Source organism: Meleagris gallopavo, chromosome 2 (genome assembly GCF_000146605.3).
Source record: "Meleagris gallopavo isolate NT-WF06-2002-E0010 breed Aviagen turkey brand Nicholas breeding stock chromosome 2, Turkey_5.1, whole genome shotgun sequence".
Classification (NCBI taxonomy): Eukaryota; Metazoa; Chordata; class Aves; order Galliformes; family Phasianidae; genus Meleagris; species Meleagris gallopavo.
Window position 1 is genome coordinate 75,957,682 of NC_015012.2, and position 27,522 is coordinate 75,985,203.

The 27,522-nt window shown below is 37.9% G+C and overlaps 1 protein-coding gene across 1 annotated transcript in view; it reads right to left on the minus strand.

Moving 5' to 3' along the window:
* LOC100544071 (hormonally up-regulated neu tumor-associated kinase-like) overlaps positions 1-27,522 on the minus strand; it is an 82,909-nt gene that overhangs the window by 33,780 nt on the left and 21,607 nt on the right. The window lies entirely within an intron of this gene.

Genomic DNA, 27,522 nt, shown 5'->3' on the forward strand with positions numbered 1-27,522 from the left:
AAAAAAAAAGAGGAAATAGAAGAGAAGAATTAAGGTAGGAGAGGAATTGATAGAAAATGAAAATGATGCTTGTGCTCATCAGCAATTTTACTGCTACAGTATGAAGCCTTGTTTTGCCTCAGACAGAACTGGTTACTTAAATGCATAGTTCATTAGAAATGTGCTAAGTAGCATTAATCTACAATTATATCTTTAGGAAAACTAAGCCAGATTTTGTGTGTGTGTTGGGTTTTTTTTCCTCTTTTTCTTTCTTAACTTTTATGAGAGGTATGGCATAAAGCTTCAGGTTTCATGTCACAGTAATAAGTCTGAATAGGACTGGTTGTTAAGACAGATGCCTGTGTGATACTGAAGTACAGCAGGTTTATGAATAAGGTTCTTTTAACCTTAAAGTAGAAAAATGCTTCTCAGATTAATATCTTTACATTCCCGTGTTTCATTCACTGTATAGAAATGGTTGAGAGAAGTCATCCTTGACAATGCTGCGTGCCAGAATCTGTCTACCAAGACATCTTTCAAGCACTTGGGATTGTTAGTTTTTTAATGCCTCTAAGAGTAATATAAGAGAGAAACTGAGGACATTGCAGCAAGAGTCAAGGGCAAAATTGCTGAAGTTACTCCAGTAGAAGAGGAAAAGAAATTATTTCTTACTTTCTCTGGGAAAATTCATTACATTTCTCACCACATCCAGTCTGGAAGCATAATTGCAACAAAGATATTCAAAGATGTTTCATAATTATCTCTTTATCTTTCAATCCCAGGTCTGCATCTACTTCCAGTCCCAATGAATTCACTAGAAGAATGCATGCCATTAGAGCTACCTGAGGATCTCTTGCAGTTTCCTCACCAAAATTTCTTTGGATTCCTTTTGAATCTGAATTCCTTTTGAAATAGTTTATTGCTGTGATACAACAAAAGCCTGTTTACCTAACATGTAGGTAAATACATGATTGCTGTTGTCGGATGACCTTCTGGAATCAGTATAAGACACTGGAGTGGCTCTTGTTGATCCCTATTTTACCTGAACTGTTTTTTCAAGCCCTAATTGTTAAACAGCATGTAGAGTTTTTAACAGTATTGATAAGCTTTGTCCTAGAGCTGTGAAAATATGAATTTGGGGTTTGATGGGCTTTTTTGGCTTTCTATTTTACACGATTTGTAGCTAGGAGCTCAGAAAAAAATACCACTTTTACTTAGGTGTATTCTACATAGAATTGCATCAGGTTTCTCAGTACTTCATATGTCTGTCCTCCTGGATCTTAATGGCCTCGGAATATTTTTTCTAACATTTCACTGTCTTTCTTTACTATTGGAAGGGTTTTCATTAATACATTTGTTACTTATGAGCTCTCTCTTTCTGTCCCAACTCTCCCAGAGACGGAGAACAGGTTTGCTTTTCCCTTCTGCCTCTTACCTGTTGGATGGTAACTGATGAGTCACGGTCTGAACCACTGATTGAACTTGGGGAAAGGACCTGGTCAGCCCTGGGAGCACAGGTGAAAGCAATTGTGATCCGAAGGGGTGGAGCCTGGCTGTACCTCTCTTAGACTTCATTTAAGGGCTGACTACTAATGGACGAGGATCTCTGGTCGGAGATTCCTCCCTGTGGAGCCTTTCTTGTGAGCCTAGATCTTTGGAGACAGGTCTCCTTTGAGACACCATTCCATCCGCACTAGTCCCTTTGCTGTTATATTCCTATATTGCCCTTCTACTGCATTAATCTTTCTGATTGTAACACCTGTTTTGAACACTGTTATTTGTATGAGTAGCAGTGAGTAAAGGTGAAATCCAATTTCTTGCTCTAGAACTTTTACAACAAGTAAATGTGCTGTTAAGGTGCTCAGGTAGCTTCAAGCATCGCTTGGAGCGGATGCAGGGGAAGACAGCACCAGTGTGACTTTACTTACAAAATACAAGCAGGGTGACATACAATATGGCCGCAGCTGGGGCTAGATATAAGTACTGATGCTGTGTAGCAGGGGGCAAGAAACTTAGGAAAACATCTATAATGATGTCTACTGGGACAATAATTTTAATGGGACCATTGTAAGTTTGTAACTTTTAATGAGTGTTTCTCTGACATTAACCTAAATAGTGTTAATTTACTTCAACCATAGGTCACACCAGCTATGGAATAGCATTTCTGAGTTTGAAGGCTAGTGTTTTGTCTGCATGTTGTCCCTATCAACACTGCTCTTTACATTGGAACTGTTGAACCATTGTTGGAGCATTTTATATACTCATTTTCTTCTATAGTGTTGCAATTACAGAAAGTGTTATGCTTTTTGATGTAAGTTAAATAAAAGCTTAGAATTTTATAATGCTCCAAAGTTCTTTTTTCCAAGCATTAATGACCAAGTAATGCACCTAAAAGGAGAGACTGAGAAGCGTTTTGATATGAGATATATTTGTTGGCTTTGGTTCATTTTGATATTATCTGGTGCTATTGAAGGGACTGTTCTCCTTTTGGCTGGGGCTGACCTTACTTGACTGCAAGATAAAAATTCAGGAAGGAGCTTAGCCCAGGCTGCATCTGTCACTGAGATGGGCACTACCGTGATTCATCTTGCATGTTTTCAGCGGCAAGTCTAAGGTAAGATGTCCTAGTTCGGAAGCACTTTCCTTCCTCCTTTTCACCACACCTATGACTTAAGATTATCTTTGAATAAGTGTTTGACTTCTGAATAATCACCTTGAGACGGCATAGAATGAATCAATCAATACTGTTTAGGAAGAAGGTAATTTGAAATATTTGAAAGCTAGTACTGTGATCTAGTTGGACTTAATTATAGCAGGTCTATTTTGAATAGCATGCTTTGGTAGTGGTACTCTCCATAATTTTTATTTTACTTACTAGTGCTGCTGGTTCCATTGCTAGCTCATGAGAAGTTAGTGTTTTTTTTCCTTTGCTCAACATCATGTGTCGATAGGCCATTTAAAAATATTTGCTTAGCTTGTAGTAGTTATGCTATCTCTTGGACAGCACTTGCTTGAGATAAATAAAATGTGGTCAGTTTACACAGATTAAAAACATGTGATTTGAAACAAACATTCATTTAAGGAAAGGAAACATTTGGAACTTGTTAGTTTTGTGAGCATTTCTTGCAAATAGATGTAATTCTAATAGTCTTGAGGATCTATGCAAAGAAAAGAAGGACTTTATCTTCCTTGACCTGTGAAGAAGAATGATTGGCAAGTATTGGGACTTAATTTGTTGGAAAACAAGTGATCTCATGGCTTAAATGGCTTTGTCAGTGAGTGTGGTAAGAATTATGAAGACGCAAGTCACAGGATATGAAATAAACTTGGTTCCACATTGTTTGGTTATCATAAATGTTTTCAGTAATGCACTTACTCTAGTATTTTCTGTGTTGATGTACAGTAACATCTGTTGGTTAGAGAAGTCCAATTTTTAATAATTGTCTTGACAAGGCACAAAAAGATCAAGTAGCTTGCTCAAGGTCAAACAGAGAGTGAGATTTAGTTTGTGTTTGCAAAGAAATATTGCCTGGATTCCAGCTTTCTACTTAGCTGTTAGAGCTCTTATTCTCCTTAATACTTAGAACTGGTTCCATATAGCATATGATTAAAGTGGTTATGGCTACAGCTTCAAGAAACGCAGTTATTTGAGTTGGAACTTGAAGCACTTCTATTCAGAGTGCCAATTAAAGATATTAGATAGAAAAGTAAACAAAGCATGATTTTGTAATATATATCTCTAATCAAATGGGAAAGCTAAGCTTGCATCTGCTAACAGCGTAATTACTAATATGCAGTATTCTAATGCAGCTGCACAAAAATATTTTTACATTTTTTCCACTCAACCAGGGATAGAAAAAAAATCAACTCTCATGTATTTTTATTTGACAAACAGAGCTGGGAATTTTAAGAACACGATACTCCTCTTAAATTTTTTATTTACTTACAGAAAGATGTTTCACTTTGAGGTATTTTTGTGATTAAAAATAGTTCTCTGTGAAGAACATCTTGTGAGTTTAAAAAAAAAAAATTGTTTATATTTTAAGATGTAATATGTCTATGGGAATAATAGCAGTTCCAGTCTTGTAATAAAAATGTAGGCATGTGATGTTGCAAAATCTAAAATGTTTCATACTTATTCCCATTACATCTTTTTTGACAAAATACTGTTTGTATCAACTCTCAGCCCAGTGAGTTGATACAAATGTGTAATTTCTGTATTCAAACCATAAAAGCATTCAAATGGCATCAACAGTTCAGAATAAAGGTTCTTTTTATTCTCCTTTGCCTCCAATGATAATTGTAAGCTTGGAATGAGGTGGAACAGCCCCAACCCCTGTGTTCTCTTGCAGCTCCAGCTCCTGGCTCTTCATGATGGAAGAGACCAGGCATAGCTGAACGTTTCTTCATGTTACAAAGAGATGTTGGTTCACCACAGTTTTTTGAGATAAGCACTCCTAACCCATCCTACAAATCTCTGTAATGATGCTCAGTTTGCCTCAATGTATATTTTAAAATGGTATTTATAGACTTATCCCAGAGATAACGTCATGCTTTTTAGCTTGCACTGTTTCAAGCTTTCTATTGTTCAGGCCTGTCTAGAATAATTTTAATTTGGAAAATTTACAATGCATTTGAGTTTGCTGCCTACACAGTAATATCTAGACCATGGCAGAAAGAACATTCCCTTTGAATTATATTTAATTTACTGATTTTTCACTCTTTCAGTGTCCATAATTTAGTCTTGTTTTTAATCTCTTTAATTCAAGGCTAGTATGCAATAAAATCTTGAATCCTCAGATACTACAGTGTCAGGACAGAAAAAAGTGTAGGTGTTTGTACTACATTAATATTCCAAATAAAAACAAACCAAATACATTGGTGTGGTTCTGTGCACCATATCAATTTATGTTCCCTGATATTGTGGCAGATTAGAAAAATTAGAGAGGAAGTTCCAATAAAAAATATCTGTTGCAGTCATAAAGCTTTTCCTGTGTATATGACTTATTTTTCCCAGTATCAGAAAATGAGAAATAATATATAAACAATTGTTTTAACTTTAAGGGTAGTATTGGCAGCTTCCCTCAGTGATCTCTAAGATGTTCAGCTTCATCACATATCAGAGTGCCAAAGAAAATGGCAGGATTATCCCCTAACTACCCTGAGCACCCAGTTTACTAATATATTTCTCTGTAAGTAGACACATACAGTGAAGTTGTTACAGGATGGGGCTTGCAGAAGGGAATGAGTGGTAGGGGTACTGCCAGTGCAGAGATGTGTGTGTAAATGGGAGCTTGATGTTGCAGAGCATATTTTTTAAAATGCTGCCTTCTTCACTTTATCCATTTGAACACTTGAATGCCTTAAAAGTAGATGTCTTACTGGGAACACCGTAAGAGTCTTACATCACAAAGGAAGGGAGAGGAAGAAGGTATGGTATTAAGTATGGCAAGGAAAGGTGATTGGCTCAAACAATGCAATGTATGAAGACTCTAGTCCAGAACTCTCCTGAGATAGTCAGCTGGCCAAAAAGAAAATGTGTTACACTTTTGGTAGCAAATAGTCCTGCCAATCTAAAACATTCCAAAACTGTGAATCAGGCCCCTGAAAATGCAAGATTAGGAAGAAAAGGAAATAGTGAATATTCAGAGCTATTTGTATCCTGTTCTTTGAATCTTTACTGTATGTTATGGATGTACTTACAGTTTTCTTCCACATCCTTTAGAAAAGCAGGCACTGCTTTAAAAACTTATATTTTCATGAAGTAACACAACTTGAAGAACTTAGGCTTTTTGGAAACTCCTGGACATCAGAAACTTTGATAATACATTCAAAAGATTTAGCAATAATGAATTAAAGAACATCAAAATGAAGCAGAAAGGCTTCAGAAAGGTTAAGCTGTATCTCTTAGTGAGTTGACTTGCATTGTTACTGAAATTAAAGCAAGCCTGGCCAGATGAGAGGAGATTGTAAAGATTTTATTGATTAACCTTTTTTAGGGAACACACATTTCATTTTTCCTGGTAAAGCAGAACAGGCTCCGAAGAGTAAAATGCGGTGATTTAGAAAATGCTCAAAGGAGAAGCAATGACAGGATTTATGGCATTTCTAGAAATGCAGAAAATAACAAAAATGTGGAAATGTTGGTCCATCACTCACACAATCCTTGCATTTTGATTGTGTTTTATAAAGATCTTACAGGGCAGGAGCACAAAGCCTCAGCTCCAGCTAAGATACGTAGTTTTCAGTTTTCAGAATTATCAAGCTCAGCAATATATACATATATTTAACAGACAGTCAGGAAGAACAGTGAAGAGCTGTGTAAGAATAAAATTATCTGTTTTAATGACAATTACTACCCTGAAGTTTAGAAAATTTGGAGGCACATTAGAGCTAAGCAAAACCAGCTTAGGAAAAGGGGTAAGATTCTTCATTTCACAATCCTCCCCCAATCTCCCCACTTGACATTGCCAACATTTGACAGTCGAAACAGAAGCAGTGGAAGGATTTAACATCTGAGCTACAGTAATTAGACCAACTTCTAATGTTAAAGCAAATTCACCTGGACTTTGCTGAGGCAGGGTGCTGAGATACCTGAGGACTGCTGAAGGAGGAAGCGGAAAGAAATGAATTGTGAAAAACAGAAATACTCTGCTGTGTTCAGGGAACAAAAAGGTCATCCAGTGGAGGATGTGCAAAGCTATTTTTTCTAGGAGGCAGTGTTTCTGTATCCAGACCTGTGGAGGAACTTCCAGAAGCCTTCAGGCTCATTGAAGTTATGCATTATCTGGCAGTGAACTCAAGGGCCCAACTGAGTGGCTGGGAATCAGCTTAGAGAAATGCTATCTTCTGTGGAAGCAGTAAAAAGAAAGGGAAATTCTGAACCTAAATTTTCGTTCTCTAGTGAGTACTAGGGGACTCCTTTCAAGCTGTACTATTTCCTTGCAAGATGACTGTGCTGGGCTTAAGAGCAATGTTTTTGGGTCACGAAGCCACACTGAGAAAATGGGCAGGAAAGAGCACCATGTTCTTCTCTGTGCTAACAGAATAGGTTTAATAACCAGAAGTTAAGAGGTGGTATTTTGAGTAGTAGGAAGGGAAATAACTGACAGGATGAAGATATTAAAGAATGACAGTTTCTATTGGGCAAGATGTGAAAGGAGCTACTGATAGGAAAAGGAGAAATGGGCAGAGGAAAATATGGGCTGGATAAATCTACCCTAGATAATTTAGAGCTGCATTCTTCCTCTCACCTTAGTTCTTATTCTGAAAAACAAGGGAGCAAAAATCAGTAACTAAAGTAAAGACTATTGCAACATTCCGAGCTGTTTATCCTTCATATTCTTTTACTGTAAAATGAAAGCTGTTAAGGAAGCTCTCTGGGAAGTCAATTCTTTGCCTAATTTACTGTTAAAAATAGTAGTTGTAGCTCTCAGTCTACTAATCTCTCTAAAGCCAGGCAGATTTTCTGCCCAAATGAATCTGAGCTCATGGACAAGAGATTTAAGTTATTTGTTTATCCTAGCCGAGAGTTTTTGCTGGGTCAGCATGGCTCTATACCTGGAAAAACAAAATTAATGATGGCTATGTTATTACACTGTGCTGGATACATTTGTACTGCTATTTCAGTAAGTTAAACCTGAAACTAAGGAGTTGCATCTTTTTTTCCTTCAAGTTTCCTCTTTCTCAATGTCTTTGTCAGCAGAGGTAGGTCCATACTTACAGCTTACTGAATTCCACAGTCCTTTCATTCATGTGGAAAAGCTGCTATGGTGCTTTATGTCCTTTATATTAGTTTATTTTATGGAATATTAAGAGATAAGTATACAGATTCATAAAAGATTTGGTGACTCAATAATAAAGCACAAGTATTGGCGATTAAAATGAGTGGACTTCAATCTTTGAAAGGCTATGGTGAAAGAAGCTTTGTATGGTATTCACATGTAAACAATCTAGACAGTTGCACATCAAAAAGCAGCAATAGAAATAACTGCTGATTAACTTCTTCAAGGGCTGACTTCTAAAATTCAGATGCCAGGAAAGGGGAAAATGCATGAAATTTAGGCAGCATGTTGGGGGCTAACAGTTCTGAAAGTCTTCAGCCATGCTGTAATTATTTACAATGGTATGAACACGGAATTAGCTATGCATTGAGCTGAAGACACAGCCAAGCAGCCATAGGGACTTTTGGACTGAATAAATTCAGCTTTGTTCAAATGTAGCTAATACAAACAACACATCTGCTGATGGTTAAGGAAGCCTCAGTGTGGCTGGAAGACAATATATTGTAAATTGTATGAGCAAATTATTGTTGGCTCTGTCTGTTACTATGACAGTAATGGTGTGTAAAATATGAAGCTCTAGCCAAGGTCAAGATGGATGGTATCTCCCCGAGTAAGATGCTAGGATATAACTTTCAGTGTCATTCTGTCCAAGTATAAATTCATGCTTGCTATGTTGTTTAATGTGGCACAGTTTAGGTCTCTGAAGACAGAAGAGAGAACCATGCTGTGTTTAATTCTCAGTTGATTTATCTGAAGATAAGAATAGATGTGAGCAATTCTGCACTGATAAGAGTTTCATATGGGATATTTACCCCTGCTCTGTACAGTCTTGTCATAACAGTGTAAAATGTACAGAGGCATTCTGCTTATGTGAATTTAACAGATGACATAACTTATTGGTGCTAAGATTTGCATGTATCTGAACTGTCAGATATGAGATCATCCTTCTTTTTTACTTAAGTTGACCTTTTCCTCTAGAAAATATTTTAACTGCAGTTTCCATTACAGCTCTGCTTTAGATATTATGTACATGGACAAAAAAGCTTTCCGTCCCCTCTCCAAACCTGAAAACATTGTGTTTCCTGGGACACATCAAGTGGAAAAGTAAATAAAGAAGTGAGAACAAAGTAAGCTGGCAACTAGTTGTGAAGAGTGTAATAAGTAACATTCTTAGCACCCCAATAGAGAATTGTCAAGCATATTTGACCTAAATTGCTCCATAAATTATTGACCTTACTTTACAAGATATGCTCATTTGCTTTTAATTTCACTACCACAACCTAACAGTCATTTCAGTTTATTTTCAACTGTAATAAGTTTCAGTAACACATCCAAGGAAAGTGGAGCAGAAGGCTGAAAGCTCAAATAACTTATTCACGTAAATGTTTTCATTTTGAAACTGTTATTTATGGAAATCTGAGGGATATTTTGGGTGGCACATTCACTTCCGTGAAGCCAATGGAATTGCATGAGATAAGGTTGGAGTTGGCAGTAAGTTTGTGCAGATGCTCTCATTACAAGCTCTGGTTAGCCTCCTTCCTCAGAAAGGGTTCAGGAAAAAATAAAAACAAACAATTTAATGAAATTCTGCTCCTTATAAAGAGGATCTATTGTCTTAAATAGGTTCAGGTTGACATCTTTTGGTCTCACCTTGGGAGAAGTTCAACACTCAGATGCACCTGTAGTCCCGTTAGGCCAATGCAATAGAACCCAGAGCTCTAATCTGTTCTTTTAGGATTATTTACACTATTTTATCCCAAATTAGAATCTCAAATGGACAGGCTATAAGACACTTCTCTGTAAGATTTTCTGCTGGCATCCCTGCCTGACAGTCTTGTGCATGGCATAGAGAGCATAGGTGGACTGTACTCTGCTGCAGGATTGGAGACTACAGATGTGCAACATATAAATTAGCTATTGCGGTGCTTGTTAGCACTTGCCTGAGTCATTTTGCAAGTGTCTTAGTAAAGCCATGAGAACAAAGGTACAGAGGGAAGCAAGAAGTCTCCAGTTCTCAGAAAGAAGCGTGTTCCTAACAGTGTTCCTAATATCTTCTCTTCACACATGGAAGATGTCCTTCTCTTCACCGTTGCAGCTCTTCCCCATCAGCAGCTTTTGCTCTTTGTTTTTTTAATCCTAACTCTCTCAGTCACCAGGTGGTTCTTCCAGCCTTAATTACCAGGCAGGCTAGGACTGCATGTGACTTACTGAATGGTGTCTCAACAAGTAGCAAATAAGCTTCTTTATTCAAGAAAATGAAATACAAGACAATTAATAAAGTCCATTGATTTTTGCTTAGGAAAATAAGCCTGGTAAGATTGAAGATTTTTGTCTGTGTTGATATTTTAAAAAAATTGCATGGATGCCAGAGTTCCAGATATTTTTTTAGGATAAGTTCATGAATTCTTCAGATGTGACTTTGAAGCTTTTCCCAACTTTTTGGAAGCATAAGTAATAAAATTGGGTGGGTTCAGTGCCTCAGATGGAATCTTCTAGACGTAAAATCCATCTACTAAGGTGTTTCATATTTTCTAAAAGCCAAAATCGTGCAAACTGCAGCCCAAACTACGAGGTGCTTGTTAAGCGTAGGCAGAAAACAGTGTCAAATGTTCTTTAGGCCGCCTTTCATAATAACTCGTTGGCTCCACTCCTTTAGGACCTCCTTGTAGGAGGTCCTGGCTATGTTCTAAAATAATACATTTATCCATAGGCAGCAAAGACTACAGCTGCAGCCTGCTGTTTATGTGAGATTTGAACACAAATGGAAAGGTCTTTTAATTTTCCTGACTTCCTCATTAAACTGCTAGTGTGTTTTCTACCTCAGCAGAGCATAGCAGTCCAACAAAGCGCTGGAGGAGACTGGCATTATATGTCTCTTCCTGAAATATGGCAAACCAAGAAATGAAGTGGGATCTCCAAACCAGAAAAGTATTTTTACCACCAGATGCTGTGTGTGGGGATTCTGCAGAGGGGGTACTGCTGGAAGGAGCTAGTGGTGGGAAGTTCAAGGAAAGACTGCAGCCTCAAAACACTGCATGCCTTTCTGAAATCAGTTGTACTTTTAAAAAAAAAAAAGTGTTGCAGCATCTTTTCTAGCTGGACTTTCCCCTTTTCAGATCATTATGTCCTTCATTCAGATCTCTGGGAGCTGAGGGAAGACAGGATAGGTATGTCAGGGCTGGATATCTGTAGGTATGATTATGAACAGGTTTATTTGTCCAAGGAATAATGAAAACCAATGGCCTGAAACTGAAGCCAGATAAAGTCATGTTGGAAATAAGACATGAATCTTTAACAGGGAAAAGATTAGCTGTTGGAAAACATTGTTGCAGGGAATGTTAGTGTCTCCATCTCTGGATATCTTCAAGTCAAAGCAGAGCCTCATTTACGCTGAAGTTGTGCGCTGTCTGGCACTGCTGGCCTAAGAAAAGCTGGGTGCAAGTTTCTGAGCCCAGCATAACCTCCTGATCCCAACACAGGAGTAACTGGATGCGATTTAGAGCTTTGGAAGGGCTGGCTCACTATGTGAACCAGTTCCAGTGCAACCCCCTATCCTTCTGAACGTAAGGTACTTCACAAGAAAAGTAAGAGTGCTGAATTTCAGCCCAGGTTGAGATCAACAGGCTTACCTCTATTACATATTTGATTTTACAAGATGTGTAATGCTGTAGTTAAAAGGTGCAGTAAATAGTTCTATTTACAGCCTGCTGAGGTACGTGAGCTTTTGAATGCAGTTTCTCAAGGCTAGCATTTACCTGATTTATAGACGTTTCCTAAAGCAAATGTAGTCAATTTTGTCATAATTTTTATTGCTTGTGCTAGAGTATAACAGATTTGCTACCTGTTCCTAGTGAAGTGATGGTCTATCAGCTGAACAAAGCCACTGTGCTTAGGTGTACTGTGCAGTGCCAGGTAAAATATTCAAGTATACCAAAATGGATGGGATTTGGCCCTGAATATTAATTATATTGAGAATTTCAGAGTCAGACCAGCAGTGAATATTTGTTGCTTACATATTATCTGAAACACTTTACATGTGGAAGATATTGTTTGCTTTCAAAAGCTTGAAATCTGATGATCTCAGTTTGCCCTTCTCATGGTGATTAGACTGAGACAAGTCCAAGGACTCTGAACGAGCCAGAATTAAATGTACTATGAGAGACAGCTGCAAGAGTCAGCCCTGTTACTGGAGAAAATAATTAGGAAGGTAATCATAAAAAACAGACGTGCATGTAGTAAAAACAGTCAGAATTAGAAAGTAGTTTTTCCTATAACATCCCTTGAAGAGAAACCTGTGGCCATATCCCTTCCGCGGAGGTGAAATTTAAAAATTTGTTCAGTTTTATTTATTGGGACAATTTGCCTATTCTGCCACTTCATTGCTCAAAAGAGATGTCTTAGTGCTAGTGCTTAGAGCTTGGAAATGTCATCTCTTCTGCTGAGACTGATAGCAATATTTAGACCTATGATGTTCAGAATATCTGGGATCCTGCTAATGCGTTTATAGTGGCAGCCACAGACAGTATTGCATGAACTGGTGATAGCTTTACATCTGAAATTTTTTATTTTAAACCCCACGATCTCCATGTGCACTTGGCACAAATCTGTTTTGCTCTCTCTATATATATATATATTTTTTTTTAACGATGAAGTAATCTGGTATTCCCCTGACCTTAGAATGGCCATGAGAATTGAGTGGCTTTATAAGGATTTTAGGGTCAGAATAATAATTTTATTGTAAGGTCAGGAAAGGGGAGCAAAATGTGGCTGAGAATATTTCTCCCACTGTGGACAGGTAGCTACTGAGCCTCAAAAATTGATGCTAATATTAAAATGCTTTTACTTGAGGAGGAAAGAAGCAAAACCAACAGTGGTTATCCATTTAAAAGAAGCAAATGAAATAAAGCACAGTATATAGCAGTTTACCACTGTGAAGTAAATAACTGTACTGGAATAGATTTGCAAGGCTTCACCTGGCCTTGATATATTGGTGTCCTAGAAGAAGTGAAATCTGTGTGGAAAATTGTGGTGGAACACCTATGTGAAGGAAGAACTGGTGGTGTGGTTCAGTAGATGCATCAGTCAGAAAGGAAAGGGAATTCAGTCATGTAGTTGGGGACTTTACTGAGGGAGGTTTGAAAAACAGAAGTTATAATCAAACTGTACCACTGAAAGGCACTGTGGTAGGAGCTGGACTTTAAGTGTAGAGTAGAAGTAGCAGCTGAAGTGCTATGTGTGATTGAATGTCTGCTGGTATAATTATGTTCCACCTTCCCATTCAGATTCAGTAGCATAAAGTATTCATCACATCCTAGTCTAAAATACTGTAGAGAGCTTCTGTGCTTTGGTAAGCATTTATGACAGGTTGTCTTGAGTCTGAGCACATTTCAGCGGTAGATGAAGAGTTCCCTGTGTACATTGGCCACACATCAGTTTAAGTTTGTAAAACACTTTGGAATCCTTTGGGGCAAAGGCCATGCAGTGTAAGGCCATTATCATGTTTGCTAAGAAAGCTGAGTTTGATGCCAAAAATGACAAAATCTCCTTTAAGCTTTGAAAGTCTATAGCTAGAATCCGCTTTAAAATAGTGCAGGAACAAAGCAAAATGGGACTTACCAGTAATATTAGTGTTGCCTTGGCTCTGCCTCTTCCTGATCTAGGCAATGTCGAATCTATTCCTTTTCACCTTCTTCCTCTGGGTTCTTCAAAGTCCATGACTATAATCATGGGGTGAACTTGGCAGCATTATATAGGACCTGGAATGTGTTTTTCCAGCAGCCGTGTCTGGTTTTGTGGCTGACTTCTCTGGCTGACGCCACTACTGGCTCTGCTGGCAGACAGATCTTCTTGGGACTGTTTTGGGTTCACAGTGCTGTCAGCTTGCTTCGTGTTCTGACTTGGATACCATTTTCCTTGAATCACACTTCTTTTTTTTCTCTTTTTTTTTAAGACCGCATTTGTGGACAGAATTCCTAATACGAAAACACATGATACGGCAAAAATCTTTCCATATTTCTGAGTTCTTGTAAATGTTTCCGTTTGAACCAAGAGGAAATTTGCACATTTGATCAGAAAAGTGACTCCTGCTGCAGACGTGGTCATTTCCAAATAAAGTTGTCCGGCTGGAGAACTTCTGTGGGAATTTCTGTCTCTTGTATTGTGGCAAATACCAATTTCCGTGACAAAAAAATGCCCCATAGTGCCCTTCACTGAAATAAGACCCCAATCTGCAAAGGTATTTACATGATTAACTGTTATAGCATCATAGAATGGCTTGGGTTGGAAGAGATCTCGAGGATCAAGTTCCAGCTCCCTACCACAGACAGGGTTGCCAACCCCTAGATCAAGTACTAGACCAGGCTGCCTAGGGCTCTATCCAACCTGATCTTGAACACTTCCAGGGATGGGGCATCCACAACCTCTCTGGGCAACCTGTGCCAGCACCTCACCACTCTCTCAGTGAGAAACTTCCCCGTGACATCTAATCTAGATCTTCCCTCCTTTGGTTTAAAAACATTTCCCCTTGTCCTATCACTATCTACTTGTGTAAAAAGTTGATTTCCCTCATGTTTATAATCTCCCTCTAAATACTGGAAGGCTGCAATGAGGTCTCCCCACAGCCTTTCCATGCAGGTGCCTCATTTCCACTGACTCATATGAATAACACTTATTACTTTTAAGGTTGTGAGCTTATACTGTGCAGGCAGCCAGATCCAGTTGCTCATGCCAGGTTGGCAGGAAGGATGCTAATTCCATCCTGTATTTCCACCTGATTGCTCATTATCTGACTAATTGCTGCAGGAGTTTTAATGGCTTGTTGTAAGCATTTTCACTAGGGAATGGGTTATGTCCATTCACTGTCAACGGAAAGAACCCTGCTGGATCCTGATGAGAGCTGTCTGAGTTTTTTTTTTGTTTGTTTTGTTTTGTTTTGTTTTGTTTTTTTTTTTTTTTTTTTGTTCTTTCCCTGAGATTTTGAAATGTATTTTCAATCATCCTTTTTTTTCTTTTTTTTTCTTTTTCTGTGTGGATTTTTTCACTGTCAAATCTTACTTTCTATCCCTTTTTCTTTCTCTCTACCTTCCATTCTTTCATTTTCTAGATTTCTCTCTTCCAAGATAGCATGGAAAAGAAAGACAACAGGAAAGCAAGCAAAAGGCTGAAAAAAGGAAAACTGTGAAAACCACAGATCTTTTAATTTGGAAAAGAAGCCACTCATCTTTAGAAATGCTTTGGGTAGAAAATGTTGGGAGCTCTAACCTTGATAATGTTACTGAGGCAATAGTTCCCCATGTGTATTAAAAATGTCTTTAGGGAAAAAAATATTTCCTGATATATGTTAGATATTCATACAAATTGTATGGTTTGATCTCTGTGCTCCTTAGATGAAACTCTGAGCACGTGCTCAAGGCCATATTGGAACATTAGCAAAGTTCATGTGGCTGGTACCATCTTTCAGCTGCAGGCCATGGCTTTCCCACTGTTCACACAGCAGAGGCTCTGGTTTACTTCCGAGATTTTCCTCTCAAATGAGCCAGCTCTTAGTATAAGCTTCTTTCCTACACTGCTGAGCACCTAATTGACGTACATTAAAGTCAACGCCCCTTTACATGGGTGAGCTTGAGTCTAATTATTTCCAAAACAGACACATATGAGGGATGAGGCTTTGGTGCGGAACTTTCCCTGGAGTCTGTCTTGAGTACATTTTTATCTATTTCACCTTCTAATCCATCTCTAAAACACAGAAGTAAGACTAAAAGGGAATTAGTAAATAATGATATGGCTTTGTGCAAGAGCAGTGGGAATATCGAGTTTCTCTTTTGAAAATAAATGGGAATTCCAGCTTTTTACCAGGGAACAATTTTTTCTTGTTATAACGAGAAAGCTGAGCAGCAAAGGAAAGGTACAAAATAACATTTATTGAAGGAAAATGTGTATCCCTGACCTCTGGATAAGAACCGCAGTGATTTATACATTCATTAGGTAGAGACATGAGAATAAAATAGCGGAAGACAGTGGTTTTCTGTTAGTAATTCCAAAACTGTACACTTCCTAAACAATGTTTTGTTTTGTTTTGTTTTAATATGCATGTTAAGTGACATAGATTACTAATTCAGTTGAATGAATCACCACTTGGATTTTGCTTTTTGTTTTATAAATATTATAAAGGAGGAAATTATCAAAAAATAGTAACTGGAAAACTCTCTTGCCAGACAGCCCCAGATAGATCCATAATGTTTGTGGATTTTTCTTTGGTGATTTATCCTGTTTGCTCTCCAAGGTATTAGGAACAATAAGGCTCTTGATGCTTTCCTTCAGATCACAGAATGCCTAGGGTTGGGAGGACCTTAAAGCTCATCCATTTCCTACCCAATGCCATGGGCAAATCTGCCACCCACCAGATCTGGCCGCCCAGGGCACCATCCAATCTGGAAGCTTCTCTTCAGGTGAGAAAGCTTACTGTTAGGCATTTCCGCAAGCATTTTCACTGTATTTATTTGAAGTTACATCTTCTTGTTCCAGCCTGGTTATTTGTTCCTTTCATTGGTGTTTACACTCTTCAGACACTTGAAGTCATTAACATATGGCTGCTGGACATTTTACAGACAAACCAGCTCCTCCAACTGTTCAGTCTCTCTCTTTTTTCTTTTTTTTAATGCAGCCATTGGTACATTTTTCTCCTTTTGATGTTGAAGTATCCAGAACTGTGCAGGGACTCTTACATACAGTCTCCTCAGAGGCCAACTCATTTAGTCTCTGCTACAATATCTGTGACCTCATACACATCTAGCTATCAATTCTGCTTTGAACTGCTGTTTCACATCTGATTGTTTGGTGCTAATACTTCCTTAATTCTGGCTAATTCAGAATAACATTTTGGACTGCTTGAAAGTTTGAATTAATAGATTTATGGTTTTTAGAAATTTTGGGAAAGACGATGTAAATCAATGATCATAGATTTGTATTACAACTAACTGTGAATAAGGACTGGATGTGTTACTGCAATGTAAGGAAGAGATGTGTTAGGAACAAATATTACGACTGTGTAGAAATGAGATGTTGTATTTGTATACACTGGCAGATAATTGGTAATATTCCTAGATCAGAAGAATAAGCCAGGATTCTCCTGGTTTATTATCCTGACCAAAGGTCCATTGCATCTTTGTTGCTCCTGATTGGCGTCTTTCCTGTTATTAAGGATGCCCATGAGGGAAGTTCTGTAGTTTCTACAGGAAGTCTATTTCACTATTTACAAGCAATTCTACTAGAAGAATTTTCCTGTTTCATAACCTGCATAAATTTGATTTTCAGGATTCTCAGGAGAATTAAGAGTTGCCTCTTTTCCTACTTTAAATGACAACATTGATGAAATATGGGATTGGGACTTGGCTGCACCTGTTCCTTGAAACAAAAAGAAAACATAACGGTGAAATAAATATGGTGACTGCATGGCCTGTTTTTATTAATGATAATCACAGAATATCTGAGCAGCCACCATCAGAGCTCTTGAGAATGACTGCCTGGGAGGGAGAAGGTGACTTTTTAAAGTAAGCCATTTCTTAATTTTGAACTATTGTTAGTGAAGAAATTAGGCATTCAGATTATTGTGTGTCATACTTTCTGCCATTTGCTGCTCATAAATGAACTAATTGTAGTATCCTCTGTGTGGATAAGTCTGGTAACAAGATAATGTTTCCCCAAGTTAAGTACTGAGAAAACATATAAGAACTTTCTGATATCTCAGACAAGGGTACCAGGAGTTAGAGTAGTTCTTTGGATATGCATCTATCAAACGTGAAGAAAGACATCAGATATGTCAGGAGGGTGCATCAACATCCTCCCCAGTGTTGCCTAGAAGGCAATACAGATCTTAAAGTCTAAACCCTAGTGTTAGTAGAAAATAATTCTCTTTTCTTTCCCAAATCGAACCTGAACATTAACTAGAAAAAAAAAACCATGCTATTTACCATCTAAATTAAAATTACAAACCTTAATAGCCTGCTTATACCACACAGGCTCTTTCCACAACCCTCTTCCAGTCAGTCAGCTTCACTGTGTGGATCTTTGTGGAAACAGACAGTGATTTACTAGCCACCTCAAAATCAGTAAAATCAATTTTACTGTGTGTTTTTTACACACAATTAAGAAAGTGTATTTCTATATATTGTAAATTTGTACATACATGTGAATATATAATTATATATTATATTTTTCAAAAATATTTCTGTTTTGGTAAGGCCATGCCATCACAGAATTCTTCTATTTGTACTGATATTCATTGTTGGAGATGGCAAAGAAACTAAAAGTTAAAGCATCTACTTCTAATAAACTAGGAGATTTCTTAAGGATAGCAGTATCTGGTTGTATGCATCTCACTAAACACTATCACTCAACTAGTATTTAGTGTACTATCTTGTGCTCTTCCTCTATTTTTCTTAAAAATTATGTTCTAAAAGAGAGATTGCTCTTCAGTAAATTAAGCTTTAAAAATCAGTAGTCAATTTCTAAGCTAGTCAGCTTTATATCTGTAAGCTTTCAACTGAAAGAAATGAATCTCCCAGGGATCAAATGCATCTTATCTATCTTTTCCTAAAGCAGGATCACAGACTTGTGCAAACTGGAAGTGAGCTCTGGAGTACCTCTTATAGAGTTTGCAGCTCGAAGACAGGCCAGCTGGGTCAGAATGCTCATGGACCTACCCAGTCTGGTCTTGTAAATCTTTTGGGAACCTTGTTCCAGTGTTGGATTGCTTTCATGGTAAAAAGTTTTTTCCTTTTATGTGATAAGAGCTATTGATGCAACTGAATTGTCTGGGCAGCTTGTGCCTGTGCCTTACCATCCTCTGAATAAAGAACTAGTAAAGAACTTCCTCCTAACATCTAACCAATCGGTGTCCAACCTTTTGGCTTGCTTAGGCTGCACTGAGTGAAGAGGAATTGTCTAGGGCTGCATCTACAGTAGTTGCTCTGAAAGCAATACCTCCAAATTATTTCAATGGAAACACAAATAGCACAACAACACTATTTAATAGAGCAAATTCTTAGCTACAAAGCAGTATTTTTCAACACAGTCACCACCATTAGCTGTGCAGTTTTACTAGCGATGAACATGAGCCTGCATGCTGTTCTCTTAACAATCTGCATCTACGGAGGTGACCCACTGTCATTCTTACCACTGCTGAAATGTACCACCCACCACCTCAGTATGCTCACATCCACAGTTTGACTTCACAGACGTTAAGCAAATGTCAATGAATGTTAATGGGTACAATTTTTTCTGCATGGAAGAATTCAATTCCACATCTTTGCTTCATCTGCACTTCTATGTCACATGCCATTTTGTCAGACTACCCCTCTGCTGCCATCCATCACACAGAAACAGGATGTAATGGGTTATTGGTGGGAAAGGTTCAACCTCTACTGCCATACCATCAACATCTGCCTCTGATATCATGGGCCAGCATAATAAAATAGAAGATACTACTTTTGTGGCAGCCCTCATAAAATATACAATGTAGTTAGTGTATGTAAGTAACAAAACTTATTTTATTTTATTAAATCATGTAAAAAAGAGAGCAACAAAGGCATTAAACAAGTGAGATATGTGACCTCAGTGTTGTGAAACTAATGCATCACTCCGGTTCGATGGAAGTGGTTTCAGTTATTAATGATCTCTCAGGGTGCTCATTTGTGACTTTTGATGAAATGTTATTCCTCCTGTGCTTCATCCTTAAAAACAGTTGTCCACAAATATATGTACCACCTGAAAGTGATGATATGAATAAGGCAAATTGAGGAGTGTATTTTTCTGATAAGAGAGGACTGACAGACATCTGGTAAAGAGGCATGATCAAATTTTTGATTGCAACTCTACATACTCTATATGAAAATTCACAAATAATGTATTTATGTTGACTGATAATGGAGTCACAAATAAGCAAAAAATTGACTAATTTTTATTTTTTTTTTTTTCAATCTTGAAACCTATTCTTAAATTCCTTTATCAGAACAGAAAGCACGGCTGCATATTTTCACTGTTCACAGGACAGTGTGTAGCCAATGTATCAATGTATTCTTGTAACCGCCCTCAAGTATTAAAAGGACACAATGAGGTCTCTCCAGAGCTTTCTCTTCTCCGTGCTAAACAAACTCAGCTCAGTACTGCTGTTGGTCTGCAATGCTTTGATTTTAAGGGTAGTTTTACTCACTGGAGACACACTCTCAAGGCGCGTGTTGCCTCTATGGGTTGTTTCAATGTTCCACGTCTCTTGAATGTTAGACTGCGTTGTTGGTTGGTTGATTTTTTTCTGGTTTTATACATCAAGGTTGCAGTAAGAATCAAAAAAGATGACTTAAACTGAGTAGACTGAAGCAAGGTGGGAAAGCACTTTCTATCTTAAAACTCCTAAAGAGAGTACTCTATATAATGTACTGTGAATTTTCATCACACAGTACTTGGAGTCACAACGGATACTTATGAGAGTAGTAAAAATAAATTAATTTAAAAAAAAATCAGTTCATTTCATTAACATCTCTGCTAGTGCAGGCCTTCCTATAATGTATGATGTAATACTATATTTCTAGGTGATTTCTGCCTACCGGGAGAGAGGTGTTTCCAAAAAGTGTGCAACATGTCAAAGGTCTGAGTGTCTATCAGCAAGAGCAAGGGTTGGATTCCAGGTGACTGTAATGCCTTCTCAATCCAGACCTAAAGCTTGCAGTTAGCATAAGACTACGGTTAAATAAAACCTTCCTGTGCTTAAATGCCCAGAACCGCTATAGCAAACAGTGCCAGATTAGCAAGGCAAAAATGACTTTATAGATCTTCAGGCTGCTGTAAAACTGTTATATGTGAATCTTAGTCACCTGTGAGTTCAAGGTACATCTGGTAGCAAGGGAGGAAGCAGTATTGAAAGTGTACCCTCTAGATGGAGAAGGGAAAGTGGCATACAGCTGCTATTGCTGCTTTGAATTACCCTGTATTCCACCATGAGAGCAAGGTTGCTGTCTTTCTGGCTCTTTTGTATTGCAGAAGTGGCAAAGGCAACTGGAGCAGACCTGAGAATCACACTGTTCAGCTCACTACATTTTGCATGCTGATATATTTTTTCCTGTTTCTGAGCAAATGGCAAAATGTTCAATTGGCTTTAATTACACAAAATATAACTAATCACTCATCGTGCACTTTTGAAGACACTTCCTGACATGGAATAATTATGTTGGAGATGTGTGCTCTTATAAAATTGATAATCCTCAATAAGTTTATGTCCTGCCATCTAGATTTGGTAGCATAAATTATAAAAAGAGGAATTATTTAAAACAATATTTTAAAAGTAAAAGCTATGTAAGCTAATCCTATAGAAATATGTCTTCAATAATCAAAGGATATTTTTTTAAAAAGTGCAATTAGAATCTTATTAAATCTAAATTAAAAGCTTACATGAAAAACAATTTAAAAATAGATTTTGAAACCTTAGAATTCACACTCTTCAGTGTTTGCTCCTATTACGATACACACTTAAGAATTTCTTAATTTTTTCCAGATGGACAAAAACTAAAAATGGTTTAAATTTGTAGCTAGTTTCAAATTTTAAACTAAGCTATTTTAAATAAGCAAATTTTAAACTAAACTAAACTATTTAAATGAGAGGACATTATTTGCCCCGTTGTACCCATATGAGAACATTTAATTTTAAACACACCATAAAAATAAGGCAGATTAACATTTTAAAGTAACTTTGTGCCATTTGAAGTGAGATTTGATTTTCATTTAAGACACTGAACAGGAGTTTTCCAACATGCAGAATCTGGATCAGTGATGGATACAGGGAAACAAACCAAAGGATGCAGTGGAAAGGCATTCATTTTTTGCCAAAAGAATTAAGATAAAGAAGACTATAGAGCCCACATGGTATTCAGGTATAAAGTACACTACTCAAATATCCATCGTTCTCTAAGAATTATCCTTGGTAACTCAAGAGGTTCTCGATTGAGTTTTTGGTGGATAATTAGCTCTATGGAAGAAAATCAAGCTCATTAGAGCAGGGTATTCCAAGCATTTCACATACAATTTGAGGCAGGTTTTCTGAAATGTGAATTTTCTCCACAGCTGTAGAGGTGGGTCATTTGCCAGTTTACTCCCTGGGACAGCAATGAAATGACTGGAACACAGTTTTCTTCTTCTAGAAGGCTGTCATAACAAAAAGGTCTGAAGTGGTACTATATCATCATCTCAACGATTTGTCTGTCTTGCTTGATACTTAAGGAGGTGGATGATGTAGCAACATTTTAGACAAACACAGAATGTGTCATTTGACTTTTCTTATCCATCATGTAGAGCATAGTCTTCACACTTCTCCATGCTAGCCACGTCTAAATACCTGTCAGTGTATATGGCTTACGTGTCAGTAGTCTTGGGGAATTATTCTTTTTGTTTAATTGCAGGAGAGTTGCTGGGTTGTTGAAACTTGTGGGAAAGCAGCAAGTAGCAATGCCTGTTTCTAGTCTCTGTGACATAGGAATTTGTGGTCATGCAAGGAGAGGGTGTAAGTTAGCCAACAGTGGTTGGCTGGCATATGCGTGGGCTGCGTTCTGCAAAAGGGACCTCTTGGTAGTTTGAAATATTGTCATGCTCACAGAGGCTTGTATGCAGAACTAAACTGGAAAGGAACCTTTAAGACCTGAACCAAAGGTCTCCTCCTCTGCTGGAGAGATAATTGCTTTCCTTATTAATCCTACTGAACTGTGCTGTAGAAGCTAATGGTATATCTGTCAGCACTGAAAAGACATATGCAACATACTCCCAAAAGTTTTTTGTTGCCTGCTCTAGCTGTAGCAATGGATAGGATTGACATTTAAATCCTCTTTGGTCTAAATACTGGAATCCTCACTCTCACTTTCTATTTTACAGGACATACATTATAAGAAAGAATTTATTAAAAGTGACTGTCAATCTTCTTGCTGCCCTCAGAAGTCTATTACAATTACTAAGTTTAAATACCGTGAATGAAGAGCTGATGATGTTTAAGAGCTGCTTTGGTCCTTCTAAGACACTGGTACATCCTCCAGCTAAGGACTTAAAGATCTTTCCATTGTGCTCACAGGGAGGACAGCAAATTCTAATGGCTAAAATGTTTGTGATATGAATGAATGCTCTGTTCTTGTTCCTAAGTCCATGGAAACTCAAAGCCCAAAATTCTGGCAGTGCAGGTAGGCAGACCTTGAGGAGCCTGTTCAGGGAACTCCGATTTGCTCTCCCTCTTTTCCAGAAATTCAGAGTTTCTGCTGATTAAAAAGAGATGTTAGACAACCAGTTTAGTCAGAGATATCTATCCTGTAGATGCCTAAAGATGGATAAGGGACATCTCACTGCAGGATCCTACTGCTTGGTAAAATCTCAGACTGACTGATGCCTACTGATGTTCCTGCTGTTTGTTCCTGTGTCTCTGCATGCTCTTTTGAGTGTTGCTGTGGTGGTAGAAGTCTTAACATGGATGAGACTTCCTTCCTTGCTTGCTGGAAATAGATCTTTCCTGAAAGTACTTTATCTGTAAAGGACTAGCCACAAAATGTGCATGTGTAAGGGGCTAGAGCCCAAATACTGCAGCCAGTGAAGTAGCAGTCCTGCTCATTTTGATACTGGGATGTTTTATGCCAAGAGTCCTAGTAGAAATCTCAAATATTTATTCTTAAGGAGATTGTGCTTATTTAGTTTACTACACATTTTTCTGCAGTATTCCTCTGTATAATCTGTAACCCAAATCAACATCCAGAACTGCAAAAGTGGTGAAAGAGGTGAAGGGAATAGTTTAATGTCATTATAACGCTGACAAATTTTAATTTCAGATGTGTGGGTGAGGCCAATGCATGTTATGTACTATAGAACGTAAAAATTGTCTCTATATGTATATATAAGTAAGTGTTGCTTTATAGAAGAAAATATGTTTATGTATTTTTCAGGCTCAGTTCTAATTTTGTAAGCACCAATATTCTGCTTTTAAAATGGCTTTCGCGTGTTGCATATCTTCTGAATTTCTTAAACTTTTCATATACCCTATGGTTAAAACCCAGGGAAGGAGTTGATCCATTTCCAGACAAGGTGTAATAGTTTTAACACTGTTTTTAAGGAATGAAAAAAGTGCTCCTGTTTCCCTTTCCTTATCGTCTTTCTGGCATAGGCAACAGGTGATCATGAGCTGCCTCCTCTCTTTTTGTGAGCTGCTGATTTACAGGGTTTTGTTGTTCATAAGCTGTAATGTGAGAGGGCTGTGAGAGAATGAGTCAGTCATTTCAGTCTCTCTTTAGCATTTTAGGCAGTGTGGATGTGTCAGCATTGCAAAGGCTATCTGATGTCAGAACAGATGAATTATTCAGGGATTTTCAGAAGCTGAACAGAAATTCCTTCACTTGCTAAATTATTAATCTTCTCTTTCATATTTAAAGAACGATGACATTAAAAGTGCAGTATGAATGCAGTAACAGGATTTTTTCATATTTTTTCAACTGATTTTGCTTCCTCGTAGGTCTTTCTATGCATATATTTGCACTCCATCCCCAGAATTTCCTGTGGTTTGAAATTCTTTTGCTGACATGAAAACAGTTGTGATTTGAAAAGCAGAACGGTGTTGAAAATGGTAATTCATAAAGCAGTTGAACTTATTAATATGGCTCAGAAGCAGGATAGTAGTAAAAGGTGCCATTTCCTATGTGTAAATGGAAAACCTATGAAATGGAAGGCTGGGAATCTCTTGTGATTGCATTGACAGACTGTGCAAAAAGCAGGATCCATATATAGAGACCCATTTGAAGGACCTAGAGCTCCAGTGTTTACCCCCACAGAGTCTCAGTGTGGCATTTGTTTGTACAAGGAACTGTAACAAAGTTGCTAAATGCTCCTTCAGAAGCTTTATGTTTGGGAGCCTGTAGTTCTGTTTCCTCTACCAGACTACAGAGAGAAGGTGTGAAAGCCTCACTTTCCACTGTCACCTTGCCCTGCATCCTATTAGTGTTGGCTGTTTATCAGAGTTGTAATAATATTCTACTCAGCATTAGCTATTTTCAGTAAGCTTTCCTGAAGTAGGATGCTGTGGGACTCGTGGGCAATGCATTCAACTCCCCTCTTGCATTCTCCACCCCCATAAATTACACTGGTCAAACACTGCTCGGCATGACTCAGTGCATTTCTGGTCAACTGCATCTTAATGTATGTTTTCTCGCCAAGCAGCAATGTCCTCTTCCTTAGCTAGAAGCATATTTTTTCTTTACATTATTTTAAATAAAACGATGGATTCCAGAATCCCTAGTTTTTTCTGCAAACATCACATCTCTGAAGCATAAATTTATCACCTGCTGAAGGGAAACAATTCTGTGGGAGCCACTTGTTAAAATACTGGCAACACCTCCCTGCCTGGGCCACCCATGCAGCCTGGCTGCCTGGAGGTGTTTCCATCGGCATGCGCTCCGTTATTGGCTATAAGGCGCAGTGCTTCCTGCCCCTTCCAAGCTCAGCACAGGATCCGGGACCAGCACATATGGCATTGACCCATTAACCACACTCATTCAGAGTGAGGTGGGTTTTATTTTGAAGCATTGGTATATGTGGAAGATGAGGGTTCCTGTTCAGATATGGCCACTCTGTGCTAGCTGCAAGTACATTTTTCAGTGGTGTTGGAGCAGCTCGGGAGGCTAGGTTGAAGCTAGTCCTTCAATACCTGTATGGTAAGTAAAGGAAGGACATCTTCACATGATGTCTATAAAACAATACTTAGCTGCGGAACATTGAGGTAGCTTTTATTCCTGCGTTGTGACCTTTAGAGGGCCAAGGAAGGCAGAAGGTGGCATATTGTTAATATTCCTTTATTTTAGTAAAACAATCCTAGAAATAAGAAATGGTGTTGCCTTGAGGATGGAAAAACTAGAGAGAGGTGGCAGGGACCCCACAAAGACTTTCACTCACTTAACATGGGCTTTGTTTTAGTCAGGATCTGTAATGGGGACTGGATGTTCTCTTGTGGCTGTCTTCTCTTTGGCACTCACATAGACACATGTGGAGTGAGTTGGTAAGGGAGAAGCTTCTCTTGCTGTCCTCTAAGAGCTTTCACAGGGGATGGAAGATGATGGTAGAACTGTTTGGAAGATGAAGTTTCAACTCAGTGGAAAAGTTAGGGTATTTTGATGCTATTGTCATCTGGAATTCAGGGATAAAGACAAAATATTAGAAAGTGTCAAGGAAAGAAATTTTTCATGGAAAAAATGATGTGGAGGAAAAAGCTTTTGGACATTTATGGTCAGATTGAAGTGCTTCAGTATTGTGAAAGGAAATAGTAAATTGAAATGTCAACTTACAGCTGAAACCATTTGTGTCAAACTGTACGTTCAAACAAAAAGCATTTTCTAAGGCAAATGCAAAGCTGAAAATGCTGAGACACAAACATTGCATAAATTCTGCGGGAACCAGGTTTTCCAAGAAAAACTTTGTCTGAGAATCACTCGGCTACCTCCAGGTTCTGACTGTTGTAGTACCACAGTCTCTGCGCTGCTTGTTAGCTTGGGAGCTCATAAAGCAATTGCCAGGTTTGTGCTCACTCATCATTTGCCCCTGTCCAGAAACCAGGGGCCCTTCCTTCCCCTCTGGGTTTTTTCTATAACCCAATGATTAGAAGGTACATACTCCTACAATCCACAACTGCCTCCTTCCCTAGTTGAAAATGGATAACTGAGCAAAATCTAAGCCATTGAACTGTAATGGACTTAGCAGTGCTTAAAATATGAAGAGGCAAAGAGCTTGGATTCATAAATTTATGAAGAAAAACAGTATGCATAGAACTCATCAAAATTTGTGGTTGTTTAGTGAAAGCAATGTAATGAATTTAGCTGTAGGGATGACTACCCACATGATTCCCAAGTATCATCTAGCATTACTTAGAAATCTTTGGAAAGCTTCTTCTTGTAAGCTTGCAAATATGAGGAGTCCTAGTGCATCTTCATCTCTGTTTTAGTGAACTGATCTCAAATCTGTTAAGTTGAGAGATACAAATTGATATAAAATTGATTTGAGGACAGACTTGGGTTCCAAGTTTAGTGCAATGAAAACATAACTAAGAAGCATAAGTATTTGAAACTGAAAGCAAATGCATGTTTTCAGTAGTAAGGGACAAATGTGGCAAGGGCACAATTGCAAATATGCAGTTGGAATTAGGTTGTTAAATTTACAAGGAAGTGTGGATTTGTTCTTTTCAGGGGAGATACGTTGCAGTCTCCATTAATTAGAATACACACAATTAAAAATAATAAGTAAGTTAAAGACCAGGGCCATGACTACTCTGTTTATTAGGACAATTTAAAAAATCTATTCTTACATTGCTACTTCTTATTTACCTTTTGTATTACATTCACAGCTTAATGAAAACTGCCTGACCAGATTTATTTCCTGAATTGTGTGCATAAGCACAAGTAACACACGTTTGGAACAATGCATGTATTGATTCAAAATTTAATTCAAAACTTAAAAACATATCTTCTGTCTTCACTTTTTCACTTAAATGTACTGGATACTGTTCTGTTACAGTGGTGTTTATTCTTCTGCATCTTTGGTGTGCTCCAAAAAAATCTGTAACCCAATTTGTGATAGAAGTCAGAGGATACACATATAATCTTTTTGTGTTTAGAGGTGTCATCTGTACAAATTTAATAAATCTTCCGTCCACTTCTCCCTTGGTTTCTGACCATCCTTATTTCTTTCCCACTCTTTCCACTTTTTT